Here is a 26139-nt window from a genome sequence, read left to right on the forward strand (position 1 = left end):
TAGATAGAATTTAAGGAGAAGCTCACTCACCTAGAAGTCCCTGTGCACTTGAGAAGCAGCCATGGTCACAGTAGTCACTTGCCTTCTGCTACACCAGCTCTCCGTAGGTTTCCAGTGTCTTGTCTCCATCTCTTGCCGGCGTTCCTTCTACCTGGTTCTAAATATTGTGCCTCTTCTTTGTCTGCACATCTCCTTAGGTCATCTCATCCACTTCCTCAGCTTTATATGTGAGATCTCTTGAGCTCTGGACTCATTTCTACTCCATATCTCTTCTTGGATTCCTTTGAGATCCCCTAGAATCTCAAAATTAACATGTTTGAAAGGATTTTTTCACTTCATTCTTAACCCTGACAGCGCAGGTATTCGTGCACACCTGAGTACATGCACCTTATCTGTCTCCCTGTCCCTGTTTTTCTTTCTTGTATCTTATCTCAGTGTTCAGCACCCCCGTCTACCCACTTGGACCAAGCTAAAAGGCTAGGAGTAGTCTTTGATTCTCTCTTCCTATCCCTCATCCAGTCTGTCAGCAGATCCTATAGATTTTGCCTCCAAAACATGTGAATTGTCTTAATGTAATTGCCCCTTTTCTTCATTTCTACTGCCTCTATCCTAGCCCAAGCTGCTGCATTTTTCACCTAGGTGACTTCAGTACCTCATGCTGTCTCTCTTGCAGCCCTATACTCTACCTAAGAATAAAGCAACTGGAGTGATAGTCTAAAAACCTAATAAGTCAGATCGTGTTTTTAGTTTAAAACTTTCCAGGGGCTTCCCTAGGCCCTGAAAATAAAATGCAGGCTCCTTTTGTGACTTACAGTGTCCTTTTCTCTTTTGTGCCACTCTTTTTTTTTTTTACTACACAGTAAGGAAAAAAGACTGTCCCTAACTACTGAATCTAAAGCCCTTCCGCTTCCTCCATGCCTCATTTTTTTGGTTACTGCCTGCTGTGTTTGGCATTTGGCTCACCCTGCAGAAGGCTTTCAAGATGTGACATATCTATTTATTTCCTCTTTCTTTAAAACAGACTTTTACTTTTTTTTTTTACTAGGTAGTACTTGTTTAACTGGGATAGTTATTTTAATGGGCTTGGGGGAAAAAGAGAACAAACCAAAACCCTACAGTAAAATGCGAAAGGCCGTAATTCTAATGTTTTCTGATTGCCTTAAGGGATCTAACTTTGTGAGGTTTTATGCTCTTGACTTTTTATTTATTTGATTTGCTATGACTTCAGGAAGTTCAGCTTCTTAAATTTCTTGTTGTAGAACTTAGTGAATATTAGTGTTTACCCTTTCTGTAACTCTTACGATTTCAAAAAAAATTTCAATGAATCTCTTTTCTGTTTTTACCTTTCAATACAGGAGATTCTTACCTGCATTTATCACCGTGAAGAAGTGATCCCGTACTTTTCATGAGTTTCCCCCTTTCTGGATCTTTTAGATCTCTGTTACATTTCTGACTGTCTTGAAGGATGTTTATATATTATATGCACTGTTTCCCAAATATGAATGGCCCATGATTGAATATGATGATTCCTATTGCATTTTTTAAAAAATACAGACTATCCACAGTAAGTCAGGTATATGTGTATACAGAGTATTGACTCACTACTGGGTGTGATCATAGCTGTAATCTCATGTGACTTTGGAAAGTAAGAGAAATCTGAGACTTTGGGTAGTTAATTGTTTTGCTCAAAAGCAGCATGTTTTGAGTTGGTGGCAGAACAGAAGTGGCAGCTTCTTTCCTCCTACCTTTTCTGTCGTTAAGTAAATATTTTTGAGCACTGTATTGTAGCAAATGAATTTTTTTTTTTTAACGTTTTACAACTTACTGTGTGACCCCTGGCAAGTAACTTTAACCTCTTTTAGCCTCAATCCTGGGCTGAAAATGGCGATAATCTCAGAGTGGGTGTGGTAATTAAGTAGTGTAATGGATGATTAAATGAGGCAATACAAAGTGGCTAGCCTTGGTATTCAGTATATATGAAGTACTGATGCCACACAAAAAAATTGCCGAGAGGATGAGGAATCTCTCGTTCAGTAAAAATTTCTTTTATCTGTTTTTGTTAGTAAAGCAAGGTGTTACCACAAAAAAAAAAAAAAAATCTTTTTATCCTTCTGTTATTTGAAAAATTGCCATCAACAACAAGATTATGTGTGTTGTTAAAACCACAGCTTTCAAGGTGAAGATCACACAAAACACACATTAGACGGGCCGTTTTAGCTTGGGCCTTGTCTACTTGGTGTCACCTCTAGTTACTGCCCTTTTATTCTGGATGTTCAGAAGCATGTGTTGTGGGAGACAGGCCATTCCATGTCACATCTTCCTACCTCCGTGGGTGCTCTTCTCCCTGCAGGATTGCCCTGGTGACCTTTTTCTTATTTGATAGGACCTGGCACAGAGTAAGAACTGGATAGACCATTTCTGAGTGAATGTGCAAACTGGATTGAATGGGACATTTTTGTCTTGCACAGGTTCCTGTTTGGATAGTTGCAGCTTGTCTCAGAAAATTACTCCGGTGTAATTGTACCCCGTTGGTTTACAGGTAAGAGAAGCTTAAGTTTGCATTTCGTAATTTTACTTGGAAATTGTTTAATGGTATCTTTGGCTATGATGGCATGCATGCCATGGTTTGATCAAGTGAGTGATTGCCTATAATGGTTGATTCCAAATGACTTTTTTTTTTTTCTTATTTCTTTTCTTAAATTATTTGTACCCAAGGAGAAGAAGAATGCCTTACTGCCACTGCTTTTATTGCTTTTTTAAAATTGAAAAGTCTAATTTTTTTTTTTTTTTAACAGTGCTGTTGTGATCATGAGACAAAAATCCTAAACCAGAACTCTTTGATTGGTGTGGCTTTGTGATTAAATTTGTTTCTCTTAGGGTATGGCCTTTTGGTAATTCCAAATCCTTACAGAGAGAAATTTAAGTTAATTGTAACAATAGTAGTAGTAGTAATCACCATTATTGGGGATTTAATTTGTGTCTGGCTACATTGCCAAAGATTTTTGCGTCCATTATTTCATTTAATCTTCATTGTAATCCTGTGAGATGTTGATGGATATCCTTGTGTTACTGCTAAGGCTAGGGAGTCCCTGGATGGTAGAAATGGTTAAGTACTTGACTACTAGCTGACAGGTTGATGGTTCAAACCCACTCAGAGGTGCCTTAGAAGACAGGCCTGGCGATCTGCTTCCAAAAGGCCACAGTCTTGAATACCCTATAAAATCCACTGCCGTCACGTCGATTCCGACTCATAGTGACCGTATAGGACAGAGTAGAACTGTCCCATAGTTTCCAAGGAGCACCTGGCGGATTTGAATTGCCAGCCTCTTGGTTAGCAGTTGTAGCACTTAACCACTACACCACCAGTGAATACCCTATAGAGCAGTTCTACTCTGCAAACATGGGGGTCTCTGTGCACTGGAATCTCCTTGATGGCAACCAACAACAGCTACTAAGGCTAAATGGTTTCTCCACAGTCACACAGCTCTTAAGTGACTGAATGATGATTTGAACCCACACCTGTTTGACTTTGATGCCTCAGCCATTATGCTAAATTGTTCTCTCCTGTTTTTCCATGTATTTATGTCTCTTCCTCATCTGTATTATGGTAGTAGGATGCATTCTTGTTTTTGCTAAAAATAACATGTTATTGGTTGTCCTTAATCTTTTCTCTGTGGTTTAACAGGTACTCAGGTGAAAACTTTTCATTTACTGTTGTTTTAACGGCACCTAGAATTGTTTTAAACAGCTTAACAAAGGAGGAGGGGGAGTAAATTGTTTTGCTTTCCCATGTGGTGTCTTTTTCTAGGAAAACCCTGGTGGTGTAGCGATTAAGCTCTACAGCTTCTAAGCAAAGGGTCGGCAGTTCAAATCTGCCAGGCGCTCCTTGGAAACTCTATGGGGCAGTTCTACTCTGTCCTACAGGGTCTCTATGAGTCAGAATCGACTTGACGGCACTGGGTTTGGTTTGGTCTTTTTCTAAATGGCAGTTCAGTTTAAACAGATTTTCTCTGGGGCAGAACCCTGTAGTTTGAATGTTTCTTTTACGAATTTGTGAAAGACAGCATCTGAAGTTGGTGTGGTACAACTGCAAGATCACAGTGCATGAATAGCAACAAAGCAACACTTTTACACTTACTGTCAACAAGCAAAGAATCTTAAGAGAGTACAGCTACACATTAACTGATGGTCATTCATCGTATGTTTAGATTTGCATTTGAAAAACTTAAAATAAATATGAAAAAATCTTACTGTTAAAAATAGTTAACATCTATATATTGAAGACATAACCCTATCAATTTCACATTCTTTAATACTACAGTGGATAACTGTTTATTATATATTGGTCTGCCAACACTTGTGGGGTGGGTGGTATGCTTTATGAATCCAACTGAATAACATGTCTAGACAGAACCAAATGTATAATTATATAAAATCACAGCTTAGGAATTATGGCTGAAAAACCTCAGTAGTTATTGGCAACTCTGTGCCATTTTGTATTTCTTTGTTAGAATCCTTATTGAGTTAGTCTATTATTGTAGAAGAGTTAAAGTTTAATTTTAGACAAAACAGAATGTCTAAAATGTGTTATGATACAAATCCAGTTTTATAAGTAAAATGTATTTTCCATCAAAACCTTATGTTTCTTGATCGGAGAACTTGAATAAGCCTAAATGAGAATTATTGTTTCCAACATTAAATTTAGCCAGAAGCTTTTTGAAGCCAACTTAATAGGATACCAAAAGTGCTATCTTAAATCCAGATTGCTTTTAAATGGAGACTAACTGGCATTGTGTACATTTTTTTCAATGGTTCGCATTATTCTGGCATCTATCTAATTTTTATCTTCTGTCTTTCCCCTCAAGTAGTCTTCTAGGGGATATATTCTCCTCTAGCTACAACTCTGAATTCTTCACAGGAGGGAAATTACCAGCATTTCTTTTTCCTTTATCGACCTATCCCCTTCAAAGCGGGCTATTGTCAACAAGCTGCAGTGAACATTTTATTACCGAGTTTAGGTCTGCAGTGTCATTTGATGAGCAGTTTTTAATATGATGACATCTAATTTTCCAATTTTTTCTTTTATAGGTATTACTTTCTGTGTCTTAAGTAACTGTTACCTACTCCCCTGATCCTGAAAATATTCTCCTGTTTTCTTCTGAAAGGTTCATGGCTTAGCTTTTATTTTTAGGTCTGTGATCCATCTTGAATTAATTTTTTCACATGCTATATTATCAACACACACTCCTTTAAGAGAGAGATTACCTCCATGTTATAAACAAGGATTTTGGCAGTCTGAGAATTTGTGATTGTTCAGTTCTAGACATTATATGTAATAGTGCCTTTGATTTAGAATTTTAGGACCTGTTGAGGGAAGATCATGATGAAGATATATGTGATAGGTCATACCTGTCTATAGTGTTTTGGTCAGCACATTTTTGAGACATACTTCTATGATTGTAATAAAAATATTGTCATTAACAAATGAATGCATTTTTGGTAACTGGGTCCATTCTTATAATAAAACCAGTGGTATTAACTGCAGAACCAGACTGCAGCCTTAGTATACATGTACTTTATCAGATAGAGATGTTTTGTTTCTGTACAAATGTTCTAGGAAGCTGGCCTGGTGAGATTTGCCTGTTTGAGTTAAGAGACTTAATCGTATTGCAATAAGAAGTTGAAGTGAAAGAATGAAATTGATTCAGCTATGTTAACCTGGCCTAATTAATTGTTTTTGCTAAATATATTATGGGGCTCAACATAGCTATCAGTTTTTAGTTCCACCAGGGTTATTCCTTATTCCTAGCATTTGGGATCAGCCCCCTGATACTGCGGTAACATACATGACCAGTATCAATATCTGAGGCTAAAGAGAATTCTAAACAATAGTTGATGGTATGTATTTTGGGTATTAACCTGCTGCAAGCATTGTTTCTCACAACAATCCCATTTTAAAGGAGAGGTTAAGAAGTGTTTTCACAGTCACACACTTGGGGGTGATATGGGGGAGGACCACAGTTCTCTAGTAAGTCTTCTGAATGTGGCTTCTCATAAGGTCTTACAAGTGTTGGGGTTGAAATAGATAATACTCCAGTCTGCTGGTAACACAGTCAGTTCTGAGATATGCATTGAGCACTTTCAGGGAAGTGGAGGGGTTTGGCATATGCTGAATGGAAGTATATCCAAGACACTGTAGTGTAGGGATATTCAAAGAGGAGCACGACAGAAAGAAGCCAATGTTACTTCCAGAAGGAGCTTCACTTTGCTGTTGGGCTACCATTGTTAGAATTTATGGTTAAACTCCTTTTTAACCTACCATTTATTGGGGGAAAGGCTGCCCCTTCTTTCTTCTTTGGCTGAGCAAATGAACAAACCCAATGAGGCCTACTGAGAGACTCACTTGAGGCTACTCAAATTCCATCTCAAAGCTGGCGTTGTCCATGCTGCAAATTGTGCTTGTGTCTGTGTAAATAGCAGAGAAAACTGGCCAGGTCCGTGTTACCCTTTTAAAGTGGTATTCTCACTAAGGAAACATTAGCTTTAGTTGATAACTCCCGAAGAAACTAGGACAGTTCCCAGGCTGCTCTTTATTTGTATAGATAAACAACAGCATTAACAGAACCATGTTGAAAGCAACGGTAATAAAATTCACTGTGTTTGAAATGTATCCTCTTAAAAAAAAACCTCTTAGCAGGGTTATATTACACTTATTTTTTAACCTAAAAATTGTTTCTAAAGTTGAGATTTTATGTGCATTATAAACTAAATGCCCAGTGTTTGCCACTATTTCTGATCAAGATGGATTAAAATGGATGTTTATAGTTTCAAGCATGTTGACGGGTTAGCATTTACGAACTATTATATCTTATGCACAAGAACCAAATTTAATGGCCTTAGTTATCTGTTCTTTCACTATATTTTGGTAACAGTTTTCTCTTTCATATTAGTTCTCCTCTATTTTAATTGAAATAAGTCATGACGTGAGTGATTTTGATCTGTAAATCAGTTAATATGTGTAGTGTGTAATGATTTGAGGGTAAAATAGCTTTGCCCCCTAACAGAGCTTGAGAACATTTCTAGAGAAGAAAGTTTTCCTAACTGCTTGGAACAACACCTTGAATTGCCCTGTGAAACCAGCAGTTCCCTTCATTACCATTTCGGGGACCAGACTTATGTCAGCATTAATTACTGCCGGTTGTCAGTGGCGGAGTCTTTGAGCCGATGCTGTGTGTGTGGGTTTTTACAAATGTACCATTGGAGGTTGCATTGTCCGAGTGTTGACTGTTATTTATAGGTCAGGAGCTGTCTTGTTTTTATAGATATCAGATTATTTGAATCAAGCAATATTTACTTGGCTATTTATACAGTAACATGTTTAGAAAGAAATTTCTCTACGAGGAAGCATTGATCATTCACTGTTTACGTGATCAGATGATGGTGCTGACGTGCTTATTGTGTTGTCATAAAAAAGCTAATTCTGTCGTGTTTAGTGCCAAGAGCAGATGCACTTCCTAGTAAAACAGTGCACAAAGCCCAAATTTAAATGCATTATTTAGAGCTATATTGAAATCTTTGTGTTATTTTAAAAAGTAATTGCGCGTTTAGGGCTATTAAAAACTTCTGGACGTGGATAGTGGTGATGGTAGCACATTATGGTGAATGTGATTAATAACTCCGAATTGCACTCTTGAGAGTGGTTAGAATGGCAAACTTTTTGTTATGTATTATTTTACCCCAGTAAAATTTTAAAAAGAAAGTAATTGTGGTTTGCATTGTGTCACATTTTCAAAAAAGTGCATGATTGCTCCATAGCTTAAAAACGAAAGAAGCAGAATTTTGCCATTGTGTTTTCAAGTATGATGTGTTATTTTGAAAAACAGTGTCATGCGTAGAGGTTTAGTGCTTAACTCTGGAACCAGACTCCCTGGGTTCAAATTTTGCCTCTATCGCTTACCAGCTTTGTGACCTTGGGCAAGTTATGTAACATCTCTGTGCTTTAATTTCCTTCTTTGTAAAATGGTAATAATAATGTTAATAGTATGTACCTTATAGGATTTGTTATGAGGTTCATATAAGTTAACGCTTAGAATAGTGCCTGGCACGTAGTAAAGATGAATGAGCAAGATTATAAAGGCTGAGACAGGTAGGTGTGCGAGTTACAGGGCCTTCTCTTATAATCAGTTCCGGTTCTTTTAAAATATGATTTCCTGGCCTGCCAGTAGATATTTGTAGTGTGACTTTTGTAGTAACTATTGTTTTGGTTCTCTGGGGCATACAAAAGAAATAAAAGGCATGATCCCTCATTTGAAAGCTTGAACCATGTTTAAAGTGGTATTCTCACTAAGGAAACATTAGCAGATGGAGATGTATACAAATGAAAACGTTATGTAGCCATGTGTAGGTGAAAAGAAAGGAGCCCTGTTGGTGCAGTGGTTAAAGCATTCAGCTGCTAACTGAAAGGTAGGTGTTTGGAACCCACCGGCTGCTCTGTGGGAGAAAGATGGGGCAGCCTGCTTACATAACGATTTACAGCCTTGGAAACCCAGTGGGGCAGTTCTACTCTGTCCTGTAGGGTTGCTATGAGTAAAAATCGACTCGATGGCAGAGAATTTTAAGTGAAAAGATAACGAATCTTGCAGTAAAAGCAGAGGGGATCAAAAAGTATAAAAGGTGAATTTTGTCTTGGGGAATAGAAAGTATAAAATTCTCTCAGTGGAAGAGTCTCTTCTTTGTGTCCATGAGAACCAGACACCAAAGAAAACTCATTAAGTTCATTGTCCTCTTGCAGGGCTAGCCATTTATTTTAGATGAGGGCAGTGTAAGCCCCCCTGTTTTTATTTAACCTCAGCACACTGTGGATCCTCCCCTGTTTTCATCTGTAGCTCTTGTTACTCCTCTGTAGAAGCTAAGTGCTCAAACCCAGAGTTCTCTGACTTCCCAGGTCTGTTCTCATTTCCAAGCCTTTCTAGCATGTGTTGATTCTGGAACACCCATGTCCCTCTCTTGACCTTGCACCACCATCCCACAGCGTCCACTGAGTCTCACCTTTAAGATACCTTCCCCAACCAGCCAAACTGAGCCCTGGCTTCCCTAGGTTTGACCTTAGTGCTTAGTTGTTATTCTCAGGGCTTAGTTGTTATTCTTAAATCTACATGAAAGCTCTTGCAGACTATGCAGTGAAGTAAAAACGTGAGGGGCCAACATGGCCATATCTTTCTTGCATTATTTTTTATCTGTTATGTGCTTATCCTGTCACTCCCTGTCCCCTCATACACACGTATTAGCTGAGAGCTCCTAGATATAAAAAATGGTATATTTTTTAAAACTCACCCTGGCTGCAAAAAAAAAATGATGGGAGCATGGAACTATAATGAATGACCAAGTGAACCTACTGATGCTTTGCCAAGTGTGCTAAAGGCGTGTAAGATGGATGCTGATCCAGCTCCCCCACAGAGGCCGTGTAGTTTGGTGTAGGTGAAAGAGCAAGAGTTCTTGTTTCCAAGGACCTAGGTGCAGGTGTGACTTTACCGCAGTCAGATGTTGGTTGGTCCGCTTTCTTAGCGTCTTTGACCATCCACATTCTTTTTTGAAAAATCTGGAAAATGATGTACTTCATGGGGTGGTGTTTATGAGGAACAGATGAAGTGATACTGTAGAAAAAGTTTGTGAATTTTAAAGTGCTTCTTAGTTGTTTCTAATAAAAAATGCTAGACAGAACTTCTGATTGAGCATTGGGGAAGGTCCTAAGCCTGCCAAGCCAGGAGGAGAATGAGCTCACTGAGCTGGGTCAAGAGCTGAGGGGATACTTGGCTTGTGCTGACTGCTTCAGCAGGCCTGGTCCGGAGCAGGGGCGAGAGCTGAGGGGATGCCTGGCTTGTGCTGACTGCTTCAGCAGGCCTGGTCCGGAGCAGGGGCGAGAGCTGAGGGGATGCCTGGCTTGTGCTGACTGCTTCAGCAGGCCTGGCGCTGAGCAGGGGCGAGAGCTGAGGGGATGCCTAGCTTGTGCTGACTGCTTCAGTAGGCCTGGCCCTGAGCAGGGGCGAGAGCTGAGGGGATGCCTGGCTTGTGCTGACTGCTTCAGCAGGCCTGGCGCTGAGCAGGGGCGAGAGCTGAGGGGATGCCTAGCTTGTGCTGACTGCTTCAGTAGGCCTGGCCCTGAGCAGGGGCGACAGCTGAGGGGATGCCTGGCTTGTGCTGACTGCTTCGGTAGGCCTGGTCCAGAGCAGGGGCGAGAGCTGAGGGGATGCCTAGCTTGTGCTGACTGCTTCAGTAGGCCTGGTCCTGAGCAGGTGGGAACTGCCCAGGTCAAGGGAGCTTAATGAAGGGATAAGAGAGCTTTGTAAACATCTTGCTGTTTTGATTGGGTTAGGCAAATGAGAAAATCTGTGAGGTTACATTTCTTCACTTCTGTGGAAAGTTAACCTTGGGGATCTTTCTGGGTGGGGCCTTTATGTTACTATATTTCATGAAGAACCTCTGAACAGCAAACACGAAACTGGATGATAATTACCAAGTTGTAGACACCCGTCTACTCTTTGTCCATCCTGGAAATTTATAGCAGATTCTGATAGGGAAGAGTTTGTAAAAGAAGGAAGCAAAGTTAGCAGCCACAGTTTCCTCCAGTGACTTTGGGATTTTGAATCTGAGCAGTTGGACGTTTAGTTTGTCTGCGTGTTGTCAGTTACTGTCTGTGGCACTCCAGTAGCCTCCCAGCTGGTCCCAGGCTTTTCAAGAGTCTTTGTGATTGGGGGCATTGCAGGAAGTCCCTTTCCACATGTTTTCTTATGTACCCAAAATGAAAAAATGCACCTCTGTGATATTAATGCGGGTCATTTCTCCAAACACTAACAGGAGATACATTATGTATAATAAAAGGTGTGGGGTGGGGTTGCTTGTACCTCATCAGAGGTTTAGTTTAGCTTGGCATTCTTGCCCTGGCTCTGCTGCTGGTCAGCTGTGTAATGAGGGGTAAATAATATAAACTTTCTGGTCTTAGGGTCCACATCTGTAAAACGAGGCTGTTAGGGTAGTGGTCTGCTGTTATTCCCAAGCTGTGAATATTACCTATTTTAAAGGGGATTAGACAATTTTCTATTAGTTGGAAAGCTTCCCAGAGGAGTCTGAAGTTTTTTAGAAGCTCTTTTTTTCACTTAACAGTTTTTATTAGGAGCCTACAGTATGCGCTTATAGCTTGGGGAGGGAGGGAGATTGGAGATACTGCCGTGGACAAGATAAGGTCCCTGCCCTGTAGATGCTTACGTTTTAAGGAGAAGAGACAGAGAATAAACAAAAAAAAAAAAAAAAAAGAGAGAGAGAGAGAGAGAGAGGGAGGTGTGGCTGGCAGGGATTACTGTTGGGTTGAATATGGAATTATGAATGAGAAAAATCAAGGACTCCTTAGCCTTTTGGCCTCAGTGGCTCTGTGGATGGTGATGGTGGTGACTTGCTTGAGAGAGAGATTGTCTAGAGTTTTAAATTTGAGAGTCTTTGATATATAGTTGGTATTTGGAACTATGGGACTGGATGAGACCAGCTGACAATGGATAGAAAAGAGCAGGGCTGCGGACCAAGCTCTGGGTCCAACATTTAGAGGCTGGATAAAACCAGTTGCTGTTGAGTTGATTCCAACTCATGGTGACCCTGTGTGTGTCAGAGTGGAACCGTGATCCACAGGGTTTTCGATAGCTGGTGTTTGGAAGCAGATCACCAGACCTTTCTTCCAGTGTGACCTGGATGGACTCCGAGCCTCCGCCCTTTCAGTTAGCAGCCAAATGCAGTAACAGTTTGCACAGTGAGGTTGGAGGTAGAAAGAAAAGAGGATAGAGATCTTGGTTGGTAGTCCTTGGCTTCTTTTCAGCAAAACACTAATGTGGGCCCTGCTCTTCCTTTAAGTTCATAGACTGCTTTATGTCAGTTTAAGTTTATACTGTGCTTATTACTGTTCAGAAGCCTCAGTGGCGCAGTGGTTAAACATTTGGCTGCTAACTGGAAGGCCGGTGGTTCAAACCTACCAGCTGCTCCCTGGGAGAAAGATGTGGCAGTCTGCTTCTGTAACAGTTTACAGCCTTGGAAACCCTATGGGGCAGCTCTGTTCTTTCCTGTAGGGTTGGAATCAACTCAGTGGCAATGGGTTTCGTTTGGCTTTTGTTACAATTATTAAGGGTTAATAAATGTCTTTTAAAGCAATAATACTCAATACTCGAAAGGTGCTGAGAGCCCTCTTCACTGACCTCCACTTTACTCACTTTCTCCTCTTGTGAAGCACACGGATGCCGTGACCCTGGACATTTGCAGTCAGGCAGCCACTCTCTCTATGCACCCTCACATCCTCTGGGTCAGTTGGTTGGGTTGAATATTGATCATTAGTTGGTTTTGTTTATAGCAAAGCGTGTTCTTGTTGTTGTAATTACATAATTTAAATTTTATGCACTCTGATTAAATATGAGTTTTTTTTTTTTTTTACAAAAATAAGTACATACTTTGGAAAGCCTCTGTTATGGATTGAATTGTGTCCCACAAAAATAAGTGTTATAAATGCCAACCTCTGCCTGTGATTATAATCCCATTTGGGAATAGGTTGTCTTTGCTATGTTAATGAGACAGGATTAGTGTAGGGCATGTCTTAAATCAATCTCTTTTGTGATGTAAAAGAGATTAAACAAGTAAGGGAAAGAAGCAGAGATGGGGGAAGACACATGCAAAACCACATGGAGATCTCAGGGAACCAACCAACAGAAGCTGAAGAGACAAGGACCTTCCTCCCGACCCAATAGAGAGAGAAAGCCTTCTCCTAGAGCCAGCACTCTGAATTAGGACTTCTAGCCTCCTAAGCTGTGAGAAAATAAATTTGTTTCTTATTGCCATCCACTTGTGGTATCTGTTAGTTATAGCAACACTAAATAACTAAGACAGCCTCCAAAGGCAAGCCTTCAAAAAATTTGCTGTTAAATTAGGTATGGTCATAACAGCTATAAAAGATTGGGGGAAATAATTTCTGTAAGGATTCTCAGATTGCTTTTCAAGAGCCTTTAATAAGTTTGTACTCCCCTCTAATAAAAAAGGGAAATTGAAATAATTCACCATGACTAAGTGGGGTTCATACCAGGTATGCAGGGATGGTTCAACATTAGAAAAACAATTAATGTAATCCACCACATAAATAAAACAAAAGATAAGAATGACATGATTTTATCAATTGATACAGAAAAGGCATTTGACAAAGTTCAACACTCATTCATGATAAAAACTCTCAGCAAAATAGTAATAGAAGGAAAATTTCTCAACATAATAAAGGGCATTTATACAAAGTCAACAGCCAACATCACCCTAAATGGAGAGAGCCTGAAAACATTCCCGTTGAGATCAGGAACCAGACAAGGATGCCCTTTATCACCACTCTTATTCAGCATTGTGCTGGGGGTGCTAGCCAGAGCAATTAGGCTAGATAAAGAAATAAAGGGTATCCAGATTGACAAGGAAGAAGTCAAAGTATCTCTGTTTGCAGATGACATGATCTTATACACAGAAAACCCTAAGGAATCCTCCAGAAAACTACTGAAACTAATAGAAGAGTTCAGCAGAGTATTGGGATACAAGATAAACATACAAAAATCAGTTGGATTCCTCTACACCAACAAAAAGAACATCGAAGAGGAAATCTCCAAATCAATGCCATTTACAGTAACTCCCAAGAAGATAAGATACTTAGGAATAAATCTTACCAGAGATGTAAAAGACTTATAGAAAGAAAACTACAGTACACTTCTGCAAGAAACCAAAAGAGACTTACATAAATGGAAGAATGTACCTTGCTTGTGGATAGGAACACTTTACATTATAAAAATGCCTATTCTACCAAAAGCGATCTATATATTTAATGCAATTCCAATCCAAATCCCAAGGACATCCTTTAATGAAATGGAGAAATAAATCACCAATTTCATATGGAAGGGAAAGAGGCCCCGGATAAATAAGGCATTACTGAAAAAGAAGAACAAAGTGGGAGGCCTTACTTTACCTGATTTTAGAACCTGTTATATCACCACAGTAGTCAAAACAGCCTGGTACTGGTACAACAGCAGATACACGGACCAATGGAACGGAATTGAGAATCCAGACATAAATCCATCCACATATGAGCAGCCGATATTTGACAAAGGCCCCAACAGTTCAATGGGGGAAAAGACAGTCTTTTTAACAAGTGGTGCTGGCAAAACTGGATTACCATCTGCAAAAAAATGAAACAAGACCCATACCTCACGCCATGCACAAAAACTAACTCAAAATGGATCAAAGACCTAAATATAAAATCTGAAACGATAAAGATCATGGAAGAAAAAACAGGTTCAACGTTAGGAGCCCTAATACATGGCATAAACAGTATATGAAAGATTATAAAGAATGTAGAAGAAAAACTAGATAATTGGAGCTCCTAAAAATCAAACACCTATGCTCATCCAAAGACTTCACCAAAAGACTAAAAAGATTATCTACAGACTGGGAAAAAGTTTTTAGCTATGATATTTCCAATCAGTGCCTGATCTGTAAAATCTACATGATACTGCAAAAACTCAACTGCAAAAAGACAAATAATCCAATTAAAAAATGGGCAAAATATATGAACAGACACTTCACTAAAGAAGATATTCAGGTAGCTAACAGATACATGAGGAAATGCTCACAATCATTAGCCATTAGAGAAATGCAAATCAAAACGACAATGAGATTCTGTCTCACTACAGCAAGGCTGGCATTAATCCAAAAAACACAAAACAAGAAATGTTGGAGAGGCTGTAGAGAGATTGGAATACTTCTGTACTGCTGGTGGGAATGTCAAATGGTACAACCACTTTGGAAATTGATTTGGCACTTCATTAAAAAACTAGAACTAGAACTACCATACGATCCAGCAGTCCCACTCCTTGGAATATATCCTAGAGAAATAAGAGCCTTTACATGAACAGATAGATGCACACCCATGTTCATTGCAGCACTATTTACAATAGCAAAAACGTGGAAGCAGCTAACGTGCCCATCAACGGATGAATGGATAAGTAAATTATGGTATATTCACACAATGGAACACTACACATCGATAAAGAACAGTGATGAATCTGTGAAACATTTCATAACATGGAGGAATCTGGAAGGCATTATGCTGATTGAAATTAGTCAGTTGCAAAAGGACAAATATTATATAAGACTACTATCATAAGAACTTGAGAAATAGTTTAAACTGAGAAGAAAACATTCTTCCGTGGTTACAAGAAGGGGGAGGGAGGGAGGGTGGGAGAGGGGCATTCACTAATTAAGAACTACTTTAGCATACAATAGAGGGGAGGTCAGTACAACTGGACTTAAACCAAAAGCAGTTTCCTGAATAAACTGAATGCTTCGAAGGCCAGCATAGCAGGGGCAGGGGTCTGGGGACCATGGTTTCAGGGGACATCTAAGTCAATTGGCATAATAAAATCTATTAAGAAAACATTCTGCATCCCACTTTGAAGAGTGGCGTCTGGGGTCTTAAACGCTAGCAAGCAGCCGTCTAAGATGCATCAATTGGTCTCAACCCACCTGGATCAAAGGAGAATGAAGAACACCAAGGACACAAGGAGATTATGAGCCCAAGAGACATAAAGGGCCACATGAACCAGCAACTACATCATCCTGAGGCCAGAAGAACTAGATGGTGCCCAGCTACAACTGATGACTGCCCTGACAGGGAACACAACAGAGAACCCCCGAGGGAGCAGGAGAGCAGTGGGATGCAGACCCCAAATTCTCATAAGACCAGACTTAATGGTCTGACTGAGACTATAGGGACCCCAGTGGTCATGGCCCCCAGACCTTCTGTTGGCCCAGGACAGGAATCATTCCCAAAGCCAACTCTTCAGACATGGATTGGACTGGACAATGGGTTGGAGAGGGATGCTGGTGAGGAGTGAGCTTCTTGGATCAGGTGGACACTTGAGACTATGTTGGCATCTCCTGCCTGGAGGGGAGATGAGAGGGTGGAGGGGGTTAGAAGCTGGCGAAATGGACACGAAAAGAGAGAGTGGAGGGAGATAGCGGGCTGTCTCATTAGGGGAAGAGTAATTGGGAGTGTGTAGCAAGGTGTATATGGGTTTTTGTGTGAGAGACTGACTTGATTTGTAAACTTTCACTTAAAGCACAATAGAAATTATTTTTTTAAAAAAAAGGGAAATTGGAAGTTGTGTATGATGCTTTTTTGGGTGTGGTTTGTGCAAGAATGACTAGCCTAACAGTCAGTGTGGAGACTGATTGTTCTGAGAAGAGATCTTGACCTGCATCAGAAAATTGGTAAGTGAATCTGCTTTATGTTAATTCCAAATAAAATTTCTGTGTATGTGTCAGTGTTTATGGTTGTCTGCTGAAACTCACCTTTTCAATGTCTAAGGCAATTATGGTTCTATTACCTTGGTTAAGTGGGTTTCTACTGTACAAACTTTATAAAAAGCAGTTTTATAGTATATGCCAAGAGCTGGCAAAGTGTTTATATCCTGATATACCACTTCTAGGATTCTATTCTATGGAAATAATTTTTAAACATTCAGAAAAATTTATGTGCAAGGATGCCTGTAGCATAAAATTTGAGTGGATCTTACATGTCAAACAGTGCTGAAAATGGTTGAATTGTGATATACACGTATAGAGAACAGTGATACAGTGATCAAACATCATAGTTTTGAAGCCTAATGGCATGGAGGAATGTGTACAGTATAGTATTAGAGAAAGACAAAAAACATTTTATATAGGATGTCCTCAGTTTTTAAAAATACACCATAATTTTAATATGGTTTCTCTCTCTGTTGTAGGATTATGAATGACTTTTGAATTTGTATACTTTTCCAAGATGTTCTATTTTTCTACTTAAATCAAATAGTATTCTTGTAATGGGTAACTTGAAAGTGTAAAAAGGGGACTTTTGGTTTCTGTTAAGGGTTAGTGCTTCATAGAATCACTTACTGGGAGAACGTGAATGAAAACGGTAAAAGTTACTTTTAATGTTTATAATACCACAGCAGTAGGTTTTTAGGTTAAAGCTATTAGTTATAATAAAATATTTAAATAAAATTAACTTTACTTAAATATATATATATATAACTTCCTGTGTAATAATAGATTATTATAACATATAATTAAGAAATATTATTGTATATAAATATAGAAAGAAAATTAACTTCATTTTTAGAGTAATTTTTTGTTTATAATAGTTGTTAACCTTTACAATAACAAACTTAGTTAAACAAAATAGAATTTTTCTCATTTTAGAAATGAAGAAACAGAATCTCAGAAAGAATACTCCCCCCATGCCCCCACAAGCTGTGTAGTTGATAATGGCAGAATTCTAACGCAGATTTTCAGATTCTAAATCCACTGGTCTTTCTGCTTCTAGTAGTGCTTTCCAGTCTTTACCTCAATAAAACTAGATGTTGAAAGAACAAGTAGTGAGAATCTTTCTTAAAAGCCCTTGTCTTAGTTTCCTGGGATGGCCATAACAAAATACCACAAAGTGGGTGGCTTTAAAGAATAGAAATTTATCTTCTTGCACTTCTGGAGGCTAGAAGTCTGAATTCAGGGTATCAACAGGCTATGCTCTGTCTCTCTTGGCTCTAGGGGAAAGTCCTTCCTTGTCTGGTCTAGCTTCTGGCAGCTCCTGGACACTTCTTGGCATTCCTTGGCTTGTAGACAGATCCTTACTTGCGGTCTTCCTCCTGTAGGTGACTCTGTGTCTGTACTCTCCTTAATAAGACATTACTCAGAAGGGATTAGGTTTAGGACCCCCCCCTACTCCTCTGTGACCTAATAAATGCAACAAAAGAAAAACGCTTATTTCCAAACAGGGTCACATTCACAAGCATTAGAGTTAGGAATTGAACATATCTTTTTGGGGGAAATAATTCAATCCGTAGCCACCCTGAACTGGCAGACTACTTTTGGATAGAAAGTAGGTTATTAAACAGGACGAGATACAAGTCTCTCTTTGATATAGGAAGAAAATTCTGGGCTTGCTATTTTGAGTAATGGTAATTTTAAAATCTTAAGGAATGGAGGGATGTGGTCAATGGGATAGGAGAAAAAGATACTTTGGGAGCAGAAATGTTATCAGAAGGAACCCAGGGCCCTGTTTTCCCAAAATGGGTGCATGTGTTGGAGTGCAGAAGGAAACCATTAGCGCTCCTATTAAGCTTTTCTAAGAACACTGATACCGTGGCCCTTGCTTGGATTCTGTGTTGCATGCCATGTGTCCCATTTGGAACACAAGCTACATTGGGAACTGTCTGAAACGTCTATAACCAGAGGGTGCGGGGGACCCACATATCCTTGTCCGCTTTCAGCCTATGGTGGCAGGCTGAGTATACCCTGTAGACTTACAGATTAGTTTAAAAAAAAAAAAAGGCCACAAAATTGAGACATGGTTTAAAAAGATTCCTGCAAGAATCATGGGTTGAAGGTAGTATTGATAATACAAATGATTCCTAAAAACTTGGTAGAGCTGAGACTTCTCCCACTGCAAGCTATTACCCATTACGAAGTTAGCTGAAAAGTAGTTTTGCCTGAGAAAATTCTGTCTTTCTTTTTGGAATCATTAACTAGTTACAAGAATCCTCCAATGGGCATGTGCTGAGTGTTACAGGGGATCGGCAAATTTGTACTGTTCGCAGGGAGTTGTAGCCCTTTTCATGTAGTTCACTTTCTCTTTTTATTCATTCTATTCAGCAGCCATTTATTTTGTATCTGTTAGCACTTAACCGAAGGGTCGGCAGCTCGAATCTGTCAGGTGGTCCTTGGAAACTCTGTGGGGCAGTTCTTCTCTGTCCTATAGTGTTGCTATGAGTTGGAATCGACTCGACGGCACTGTTTGATTTTGTTTGGTTTAGCACTGTGCTAGGGTAATGAGAAAGCAAAGCTGTCAAGGAGCTCACAGTTTAAAATTATAGCATGCGCTAAAATTATAGAATGAGGATTTTGAGTTGTAAGGTATTTGTGGAGTAACCTCTGCCCAACTGCATAACTGTACAGTCGAGGACTTCTCTCCCTTTCACCACCCTGATCATTCCCTTCTGTCAGTACCCATGAACTGTAGGATTTCCTCCCCTGTCTAGGTTTCACCAGGCTTCTCATCATAGCACCTAGGTGTTTCCTTTTTTCTTTTGGCTGTTTGTAGTTTCACTCATAGTCCTGATTTCTAACTTGCATTTTTGCCAGTAAAATACCAACCAAACCTGTTGCCGTTGAGTTGATTCCGACTCATAGCGAACCTATAGGACACAGTAGAACTTAGAACTGCCCCATAGGGTTTCCAAGGAGCAGCTGGTGGATTTGAACTGCCAACCTTTGGCTTAGCAGCTGAACTCTTAACTACTGCACCGCTAGGGCCTTGCTAGGCATTGCTAATGTATTCCAGCCTGGCGGTGGGTGGGGCGGGGGGCGGCGGGAACCTTACACTTGAGGGTCTAAGTCATGTAACAGGAATGAGAATTTTTTTTAAACCTTTTTATTTTGTAAGTGTGAAATTTTGTGTATAGATTTTACTTTGGATACAGAATGTCTTTGCTGGCCACTAAGAATAATAGAAACGATAGCATCCTAGGCAGTGCTATGGTGGCGACACATGGCATCACCTTAACTTTTGACATCTAGCAAAAAGGGGCAGCATTCCTTGTATGCATGAGTCAAGCTTCAGTTATGTTCAGCCAGGTGATTCTTTTTAAGTACATGTCTGAAAGAACACCAAGAAGCATCACTCTCTAAAGGATGATGTGGCATGTACTTTAGGCTTTGAAATGTTATAATCAGAGCAGGCTTATTAAATGCTTATCTGTATGTGTGTGGTGCTGTTTGCAGACAGGTTTGGAACGAGGTGGCAGTGGCGATGATACAACATTGTGGATGCACTAAATGCCGCTGAATTGGACAGTCTAAAATGATTCCTTTTATATTACATGAATTTCAACTTTAAAAGATAATTATCCCAAGATATTAAAAATGCAAACATAATACAGTCATAATTTTTAGCAAATTATGTCAGCTTTTGAGACAAAAGAATCCAAGAAAAGTTTCATGTCTTTATGGTTCTTTGTAATGTATATATATGTGGTCAGCTTTAGAATTTCTGTTGACATAATTTTCTTTCTTTGATAAATTTGCCTGGGGATATAGTGTATATTACTGAAAATTACATATTTTAAAAGAGCGTACTGAATGATTGCAGAAAAGATGATCTTAAAGGAAAAACAAAGTTTTATTACGAGTGACTTACTACTGCGTGATAGACTCAGTGTCTAGCAGCTGGCTTTTACCATAACGTGTTGATTTATAGATGTCTGAGGAAACTTAAACAGTATGTGTAAGCTGGACGGTAAGGGCCGCACCTAGCTGGATGCCAGTTTCTCCCTTCTAGTTTTCAAACTTTTCTTTCAGGAGTAGGAGAAAGGAAATTCTTTCATTGTCTTGATTAAGTATTGGGAGCCTTCAGAAAATTGGTAAAAACAGAAAGAATAAAACTATCCATAGCATTGCCATTAAAATAAAAAAAATATGTTTTAGATCTTTTTAAAGTGACACGTTTTGCAATTATTTTTGGCAGTTCAGTGACCAGTCCTAAGTCATGCAGGGCAGACTTGAAAAAGGAAAAGAGCATATAAGTGGGATGAGACTGGTGTCTCTTTCATCCTTTTAGCGGTGGCTATACTGTTTTTCTTTGCAAAGAGGTAGAAATGACTCCGTGAAAATGCTTCAGGGGAAGTGGAAGACTTAACAGTATTTTGACAGAGAGAGCAATGATGTTATCATAGCATTTTAAACATGGGTCTGATTTTTTTCAGTTTAACAGTGATGGAGGGCGACTGTTTGTCTTCTCTCATTGTTGAGTAGAACATCAGTGCGAATGAGAAGATTGTAAAAATTAGGGTCCAGTTTCTGGCACACTGCGGAGGCACCAGCAGCGTGTGGTGGTAGGGATGACACAGTGCAGGCGTTCTCAATGAAGCTGCTTTCCTTGACCTTTTCCTTTTGTATACATACTCTTCAAGTTTTAAAACAAACTGTATATGCATTGGATTCTTTCTGTGCGGGAAATGGGAGGGGGGCGGTGTGTGAAACCTCATGAGGATAGAGATGTGACCGGATTGTAGTAGACAAACTTTGCCAGACTCCGAGTCCATGCAGCTGTTTTCCTGAAGATCCTTCTGCTTTGTAACATCAACATCTCAAAGGCCAGGTGCCAAAATGAATAGAACTCTTGGCCTCTGTTGAGTATTGACATTCTTGCTATTAAACAGTCACATTTAGCAGGTGAACTTTGGAAAGAAACCATTTCATGATGTCTGTTTTAAAATATTTATAAAAAAACTTGGTTAAAATAATGTTTAATACTGCACTGTTCCATTATCTTTAATGGAACCCATTTCTGCTGCAGTGTTCTGTTTCGTATTTACGTAATTTAGTTATGCAAAAGGTTACTGTGAATTTGACATATCTTTATGTTGTTTTTTTCTTTCTAAATAAATTGAAGTAAAATTGCCTTTTTTTCCTTGGTGTACAGTTCTATGAGTTTTAACATTTGTGTAGGTTTGTGTAGGTACCACCACAAGCATTGCTTTTCTCCCCTCCCCAAATTCCTTTATACTGCATCCTCTCCCCATCCCCTAACTCTTGGCAACCACCCGTCTATTTTCTATCCATATAGTTTTGACTTTGTGAGTTAGTCGTAACAGTGGAAGCACACAGTATGTAACCTTTTGAGACTGCCTTTTTCACTCAAGGTAAAGCCTTTGAGATTCATCCAAGTGGTTGTGGGTATCAATAGTTCTTTCCTCTTAATTGCTTAGTAGAGTCTCACTGTATGGATATATCACAGTTTATTTATGCATTCATTTATTAGAGTACATTTGGGTTTCTACTTTTTAGGTATTACAAATAAAGCTACTATGAATATTTGTGTACCAGTCTTTTGTATGGACATACACATTCCTGTCTCTTGGGTAAATACCTAGGAGTGGAATGGCTGGATTATATAGTAGGTGTACCTTTAATTTTTAAAGGAAGTTTCAAACCATTTTCCAGAGTGCCTATGTCATTTTGCATTCCTACCAGCAGTGTATGAGAGTTTCAGGTGCTTTGCATCCTAATCAGCACTTGGCATTGTCGTTATAATTTTAGCCATTCTGTTACGGTTGTGTTGTTAGGTGCCATTGAGTCGGTTCTGACGCATAGTGGCCCTGTGTACAACAGAGGTAAACACTGCCCGGTTCTGTGCCATCCTCACAATCGTTGCTATGTATGAGTCCATTGTTGCCCTTTTGTCAGTCCATCTTGTTTAGGGTCTTCTTCTGTTCTGTGGACCTCTACTTTACCAAGCATGATGTTCTTCTTCAGGAACTGGTTCTTCCTGATAGCATGTCCAAAGTATATAAGATGAAGTCACGCCACCCTCCTCACTTATAAGGAACGTTCTGGTTGTACTTCTTCCAAGACAGATTTGTTAGTTTTTCTGACAGTCCATGGTATATTCTAGTAAATGTGTAATGGCATCTCATCGCGGTTTTAATCTGCATTTCCCTGGTGGCTGATGATGTTGAACATCTTTTCATGTGATTTTTGTCATTAATATATCCTCTTCGGTGAAGTGTCTGTTGAAGCCTTTTGCCCATTTTTTAAGTTGAGTTGTTCCTTTTCTTGGTTAAGTTTTGAGAGTTTTTAAAATGTGTATATTCTTGATACAAATCCTTTTTTATATGTGATTTGCAAATATTTTTCTTTGTAATTTTTTTTTTTTCGTTCTCTTACAGCTGTCTTTCTCAGAGTGAGAATTTTGAAGATGTCCAATGTATCAAAAAAATTTTTTTAAGGGACCATGTTTTTGGGGTCATATCTAACTGCTTAATTCCAGGTCTTAAAGATTTTCTTCTGTGTTTTCTTCTAAAAGTTTTACAATTTTACATTTAGATCAGTGATCCATTTTAAACTAATATTTGTATAAGGGGTGAGGTTTAGGCCCAGGCTCATTTTTTTTTTTTTTTTTTTTCACGTGAATGCCCAGTTGTTCAAACACCATTTGTTTTAAAGGCAGTCATTTCTCCCCTGAATTGCCTGTGCACTTTGGTGTAAAATCAGTTGACAGTATTTGTGTGGGTTGATTTCCCCAGTACATCCTGTTTCTGTGGGGCTCTCCGTGTCAGCCCTGCAGACATGAAGATGAGGCTTTAGGACAGGGCAGCACACTTCCGATGACTGCCCACATTTGGGGCCAAGTGGCAGGAAGACAGAGAAGGAAAGCAGCAAATGTTGCCCCTACATCTTTTCTGATGGGAGAGGCCGGGTCGTCTTCCTTGAGTGTTAGGTGACTGTGGTCCCAGTGCCACAGCTGTCACTGCTAACACCAATGCTTTGGGGCTGCCCTGGGCTGGGGAGCAGAGAACAGAGAGGGAAAAAAGAAAAATGGAAGTTACCCTCACTTCTCTCCAATGCTGGGAACCCCCTTTCCTGCCCCTCGAGCTAGAACTTAAAGGATTTGCGGTCTTTCCGCAGCTGGTTCCCCCCCCCCCCCGCCCCGCACCTGGTACCTGAGTCCAGACTGTAGATACCAGAGAAAAAATGGTACTCACTGCTGGTGTGGTGATACGGTGACTTCAGATCTTCTTCCCCAGTCAGTCTGCTCCCGTTTACCGTGCAGACCTCTTAAATCGCTGCTTCATGCGTCTGTCCTGGTTTCGTAGCAGCCTTCAGTGGATTGACGAGGTGGAGTGCGTTTCCTAAATCTTACCCGGAACTGGAACCCCTCTATGTTGTTTTTTAACTTCAAATTTAGAGAAATGTCTTGAGTGAATTGCATAAATCTTGAAACAGTTGGTATTCTGTGAATAGCTACTTCCATTAGTTTTTTTTTTTTATTGTGGTAAATATATAGGTGAAAAAAAATTTGGCCATTTCATCAGTCTTAACATATACAGTTTGGTGACATTAAATATGTTCAACCTAAACTTCTTTTTTAAAGCCATCTTACTTTGGCTAAATTGATTTATATTGCATAAAACATGTGAACAAAATGGAAATCTTTCAGCTTTGTGGAAATCTTGTGGTAAGATTACAGTGGGCCCTTTGTCTTGCTTTTCTTCCCTACCAAAAAAACAAAAGCAACAATAACAAAAACAATTTAAAGTAAGCATTTTAATGCCATATGCATATTTATATGTAGTGTCATTTGATTTTCCTGCAGAAATGCACCTGGGAAGTCTGCAACCATTCACTGTTCTGTTTGCTTTGTGGTTCTCATTTTTTTGTTACATCAAGAATTGTATGATTTTAAATGCACAATATCCAGTTACTGAATTGCCTCTGAAATGTGAGTTGACTAGGTTTCATTCTGAACCCTTTGCATAAACTGTAAGAAAAATTAGAGCTCTTGGGGAAATTCTAAAAGAGAGAGGCCAATGATTAATATATTCTTTACTGAGTTTGAAAAATGTGAACTAAATATAATTATCCAGACAGCTGGTAAAAAACAAATATAGCTCAGTGAATTCTTAGTGGAAACAACTACATGGTCTAGAAGTTAGCCAATTTGTTTTAAGTAATTATTTATCAGTGGAAAGCCATTAAAAATTAGTGAGGGAGAAATCCAAGTATAGGTGATCGTAAATCTTTTGATATCAACCTCAGGAGGCCATGTTAATGGAGTCACAGCAGGATATAGGGTATACAATTAGGAAGGCCAAGTTTAGGGTAATTAAGAACAACTCACTTCGCATTTAAATTATAAAAAGTGACATTAAAATATAAATATGGAAGACAGTTGGATAACCCGATGATATCCTTTAATAGATGTATCACAATGGTAATTAATTATTGGTGTTTTTATGCTTTTAGTGCTTATTTTCTAAAAAAAAAAAGTTTTTTGAAGGTCTAAACACTAAGCTTTCCTAGTACTTGTCATGCTTTTATTATTTAGGACTAATAATAATTGGGAACGCTTATGGAGCTTTTGTGCTGGACCTTGTGCTGAGTACCTCATACGGATTATCTCATGTCAGCCTCACAACAACTCTGTGAGGCTAGTCCTGTGTGACAGAAGAAACGGGCACAGCGATACTAAACTGTCACCTAGTTGAATAGGGAAAAATTCTGGGGAGGAAGGGATTGATTGGGAATACCAGTTAAATACTAAAAATTAACTGTGCGTTTTGTAAAAGTGAAGAGTATTTTGATGATGTATGTAGAGGTCAAGTCTAGGTTTGGTGATTGTCCAGTTTAAACCAAAGAGAGGATGGGAACAGTCTTCAGTCTTATGACTCATTGTGTCATCAGAACATTTCTTGTGCCAATTTTCTGCGTGTCAGCTTGGTATAAGTAGCCACGTTTTATCACCATCGTTTTCCTGAGTACATCTCCCTCAAGAGAACTGTGCTGCAGTGAGCTTCATTATTCTGTGCCCAAACATCCAATCCAAAGGAAGACTTAGACTGATTTGGTTTCAAGGAGAGATTTTGTAACTTTTTCATAGAGATAATTTAGGATGCCGATGCATTTAATGTTTTAAACTTCCCCGATGATCTTACTGAGATGAGTCCTTGTTTGTGTTCAAAAGAGATGACTCCTTTCTCCCTCTGTCTCTCTCCTAATTTAATTAAAGCTTTTTTTTTTTTTTAAACCAGTTGGTTAATTTTCTACTTCTAAGAGAGAATAGCACCCTTAAGGAGTTGAGGAACGGTGTTAACATCCTGCCCAGATGGATATTTGTGCCTGGACGTTCACGTTTAAACACATTTTTCTTTGTGAATGTAATGCAGCAGCCAGCGCAGTCAGCCAGACAGCGTGTGTGGTGTTCTTCCTTTACGTGAACAATCTCCAGCGCTAGTTAAGCACAGGTAAGATCACTTTTCAATGCCCACAGAGCTGTTTTGCTCTTTTGTAGTAAGTGACTTCATAGTTGTAGACAAGGATGTATTAAAGTCTTTGAGGAAAAAGCTTTAAAAGTGGCCCATATTTGAGGGCTATTGAAATGTTGTTCTTTACCTAAATCTAGGTACTTACTTTAGATTGTAGTTCTTTCACATCGCAGAGGCAAATGATAAGTGTTTGAAATTTACTTTTACTTTCTATTAGTAGGGGCAT

At 39.3% G+C, this 26139-nt stretch overlaps 1 protein-coding gene across 33 annotated transcripts in view; it reads left to right on the top strand.

Annotated features, from left to right (window-relative positions):
- The window catches only part of SIPA1L1 (signal induced proliferation associated 1 like 1), a 410589-nt gene that overhangs the window by 136993 nt on the left and 247457 nt on the right, over positions 1-26139 (top strand). For 28 of the 33 annotated variants that reach the window (XM_064292697.1, XM_064292696.1, XM_064292698.1 and 25 more), the window contains one exon: positions 2469-2539. The gene's annotated coding sequence lies outside the window, so the exon portion shown is untranslated. Of the gene's footprint in view, positions 1-2468; positions 2540-16201; positions 16324-25679; positions 25893-26139 lie in introns of those variants that run through there. The other 5 variants (XM_064292678.1, XM_064292688.1, XM_064292679.1 and 2 more) reach the window with 3 other exon arrangements.

Source organism: Loxodonta africana, chromosome 10 (assembly GCF_030014295.1).
Source record: "Loxodonta africana isolate mLoxAfr1 chromosome 10, mLoxAfr1.hap2, whole genome shotgun sequence".
NCBI classification, from domain to species: domain Eukaryota; kingdom Metazoa; phylum Chordata; class Mammalia; order Proboscidea; family Elephantidae; genus Loxodonta; species Loxodonta africana.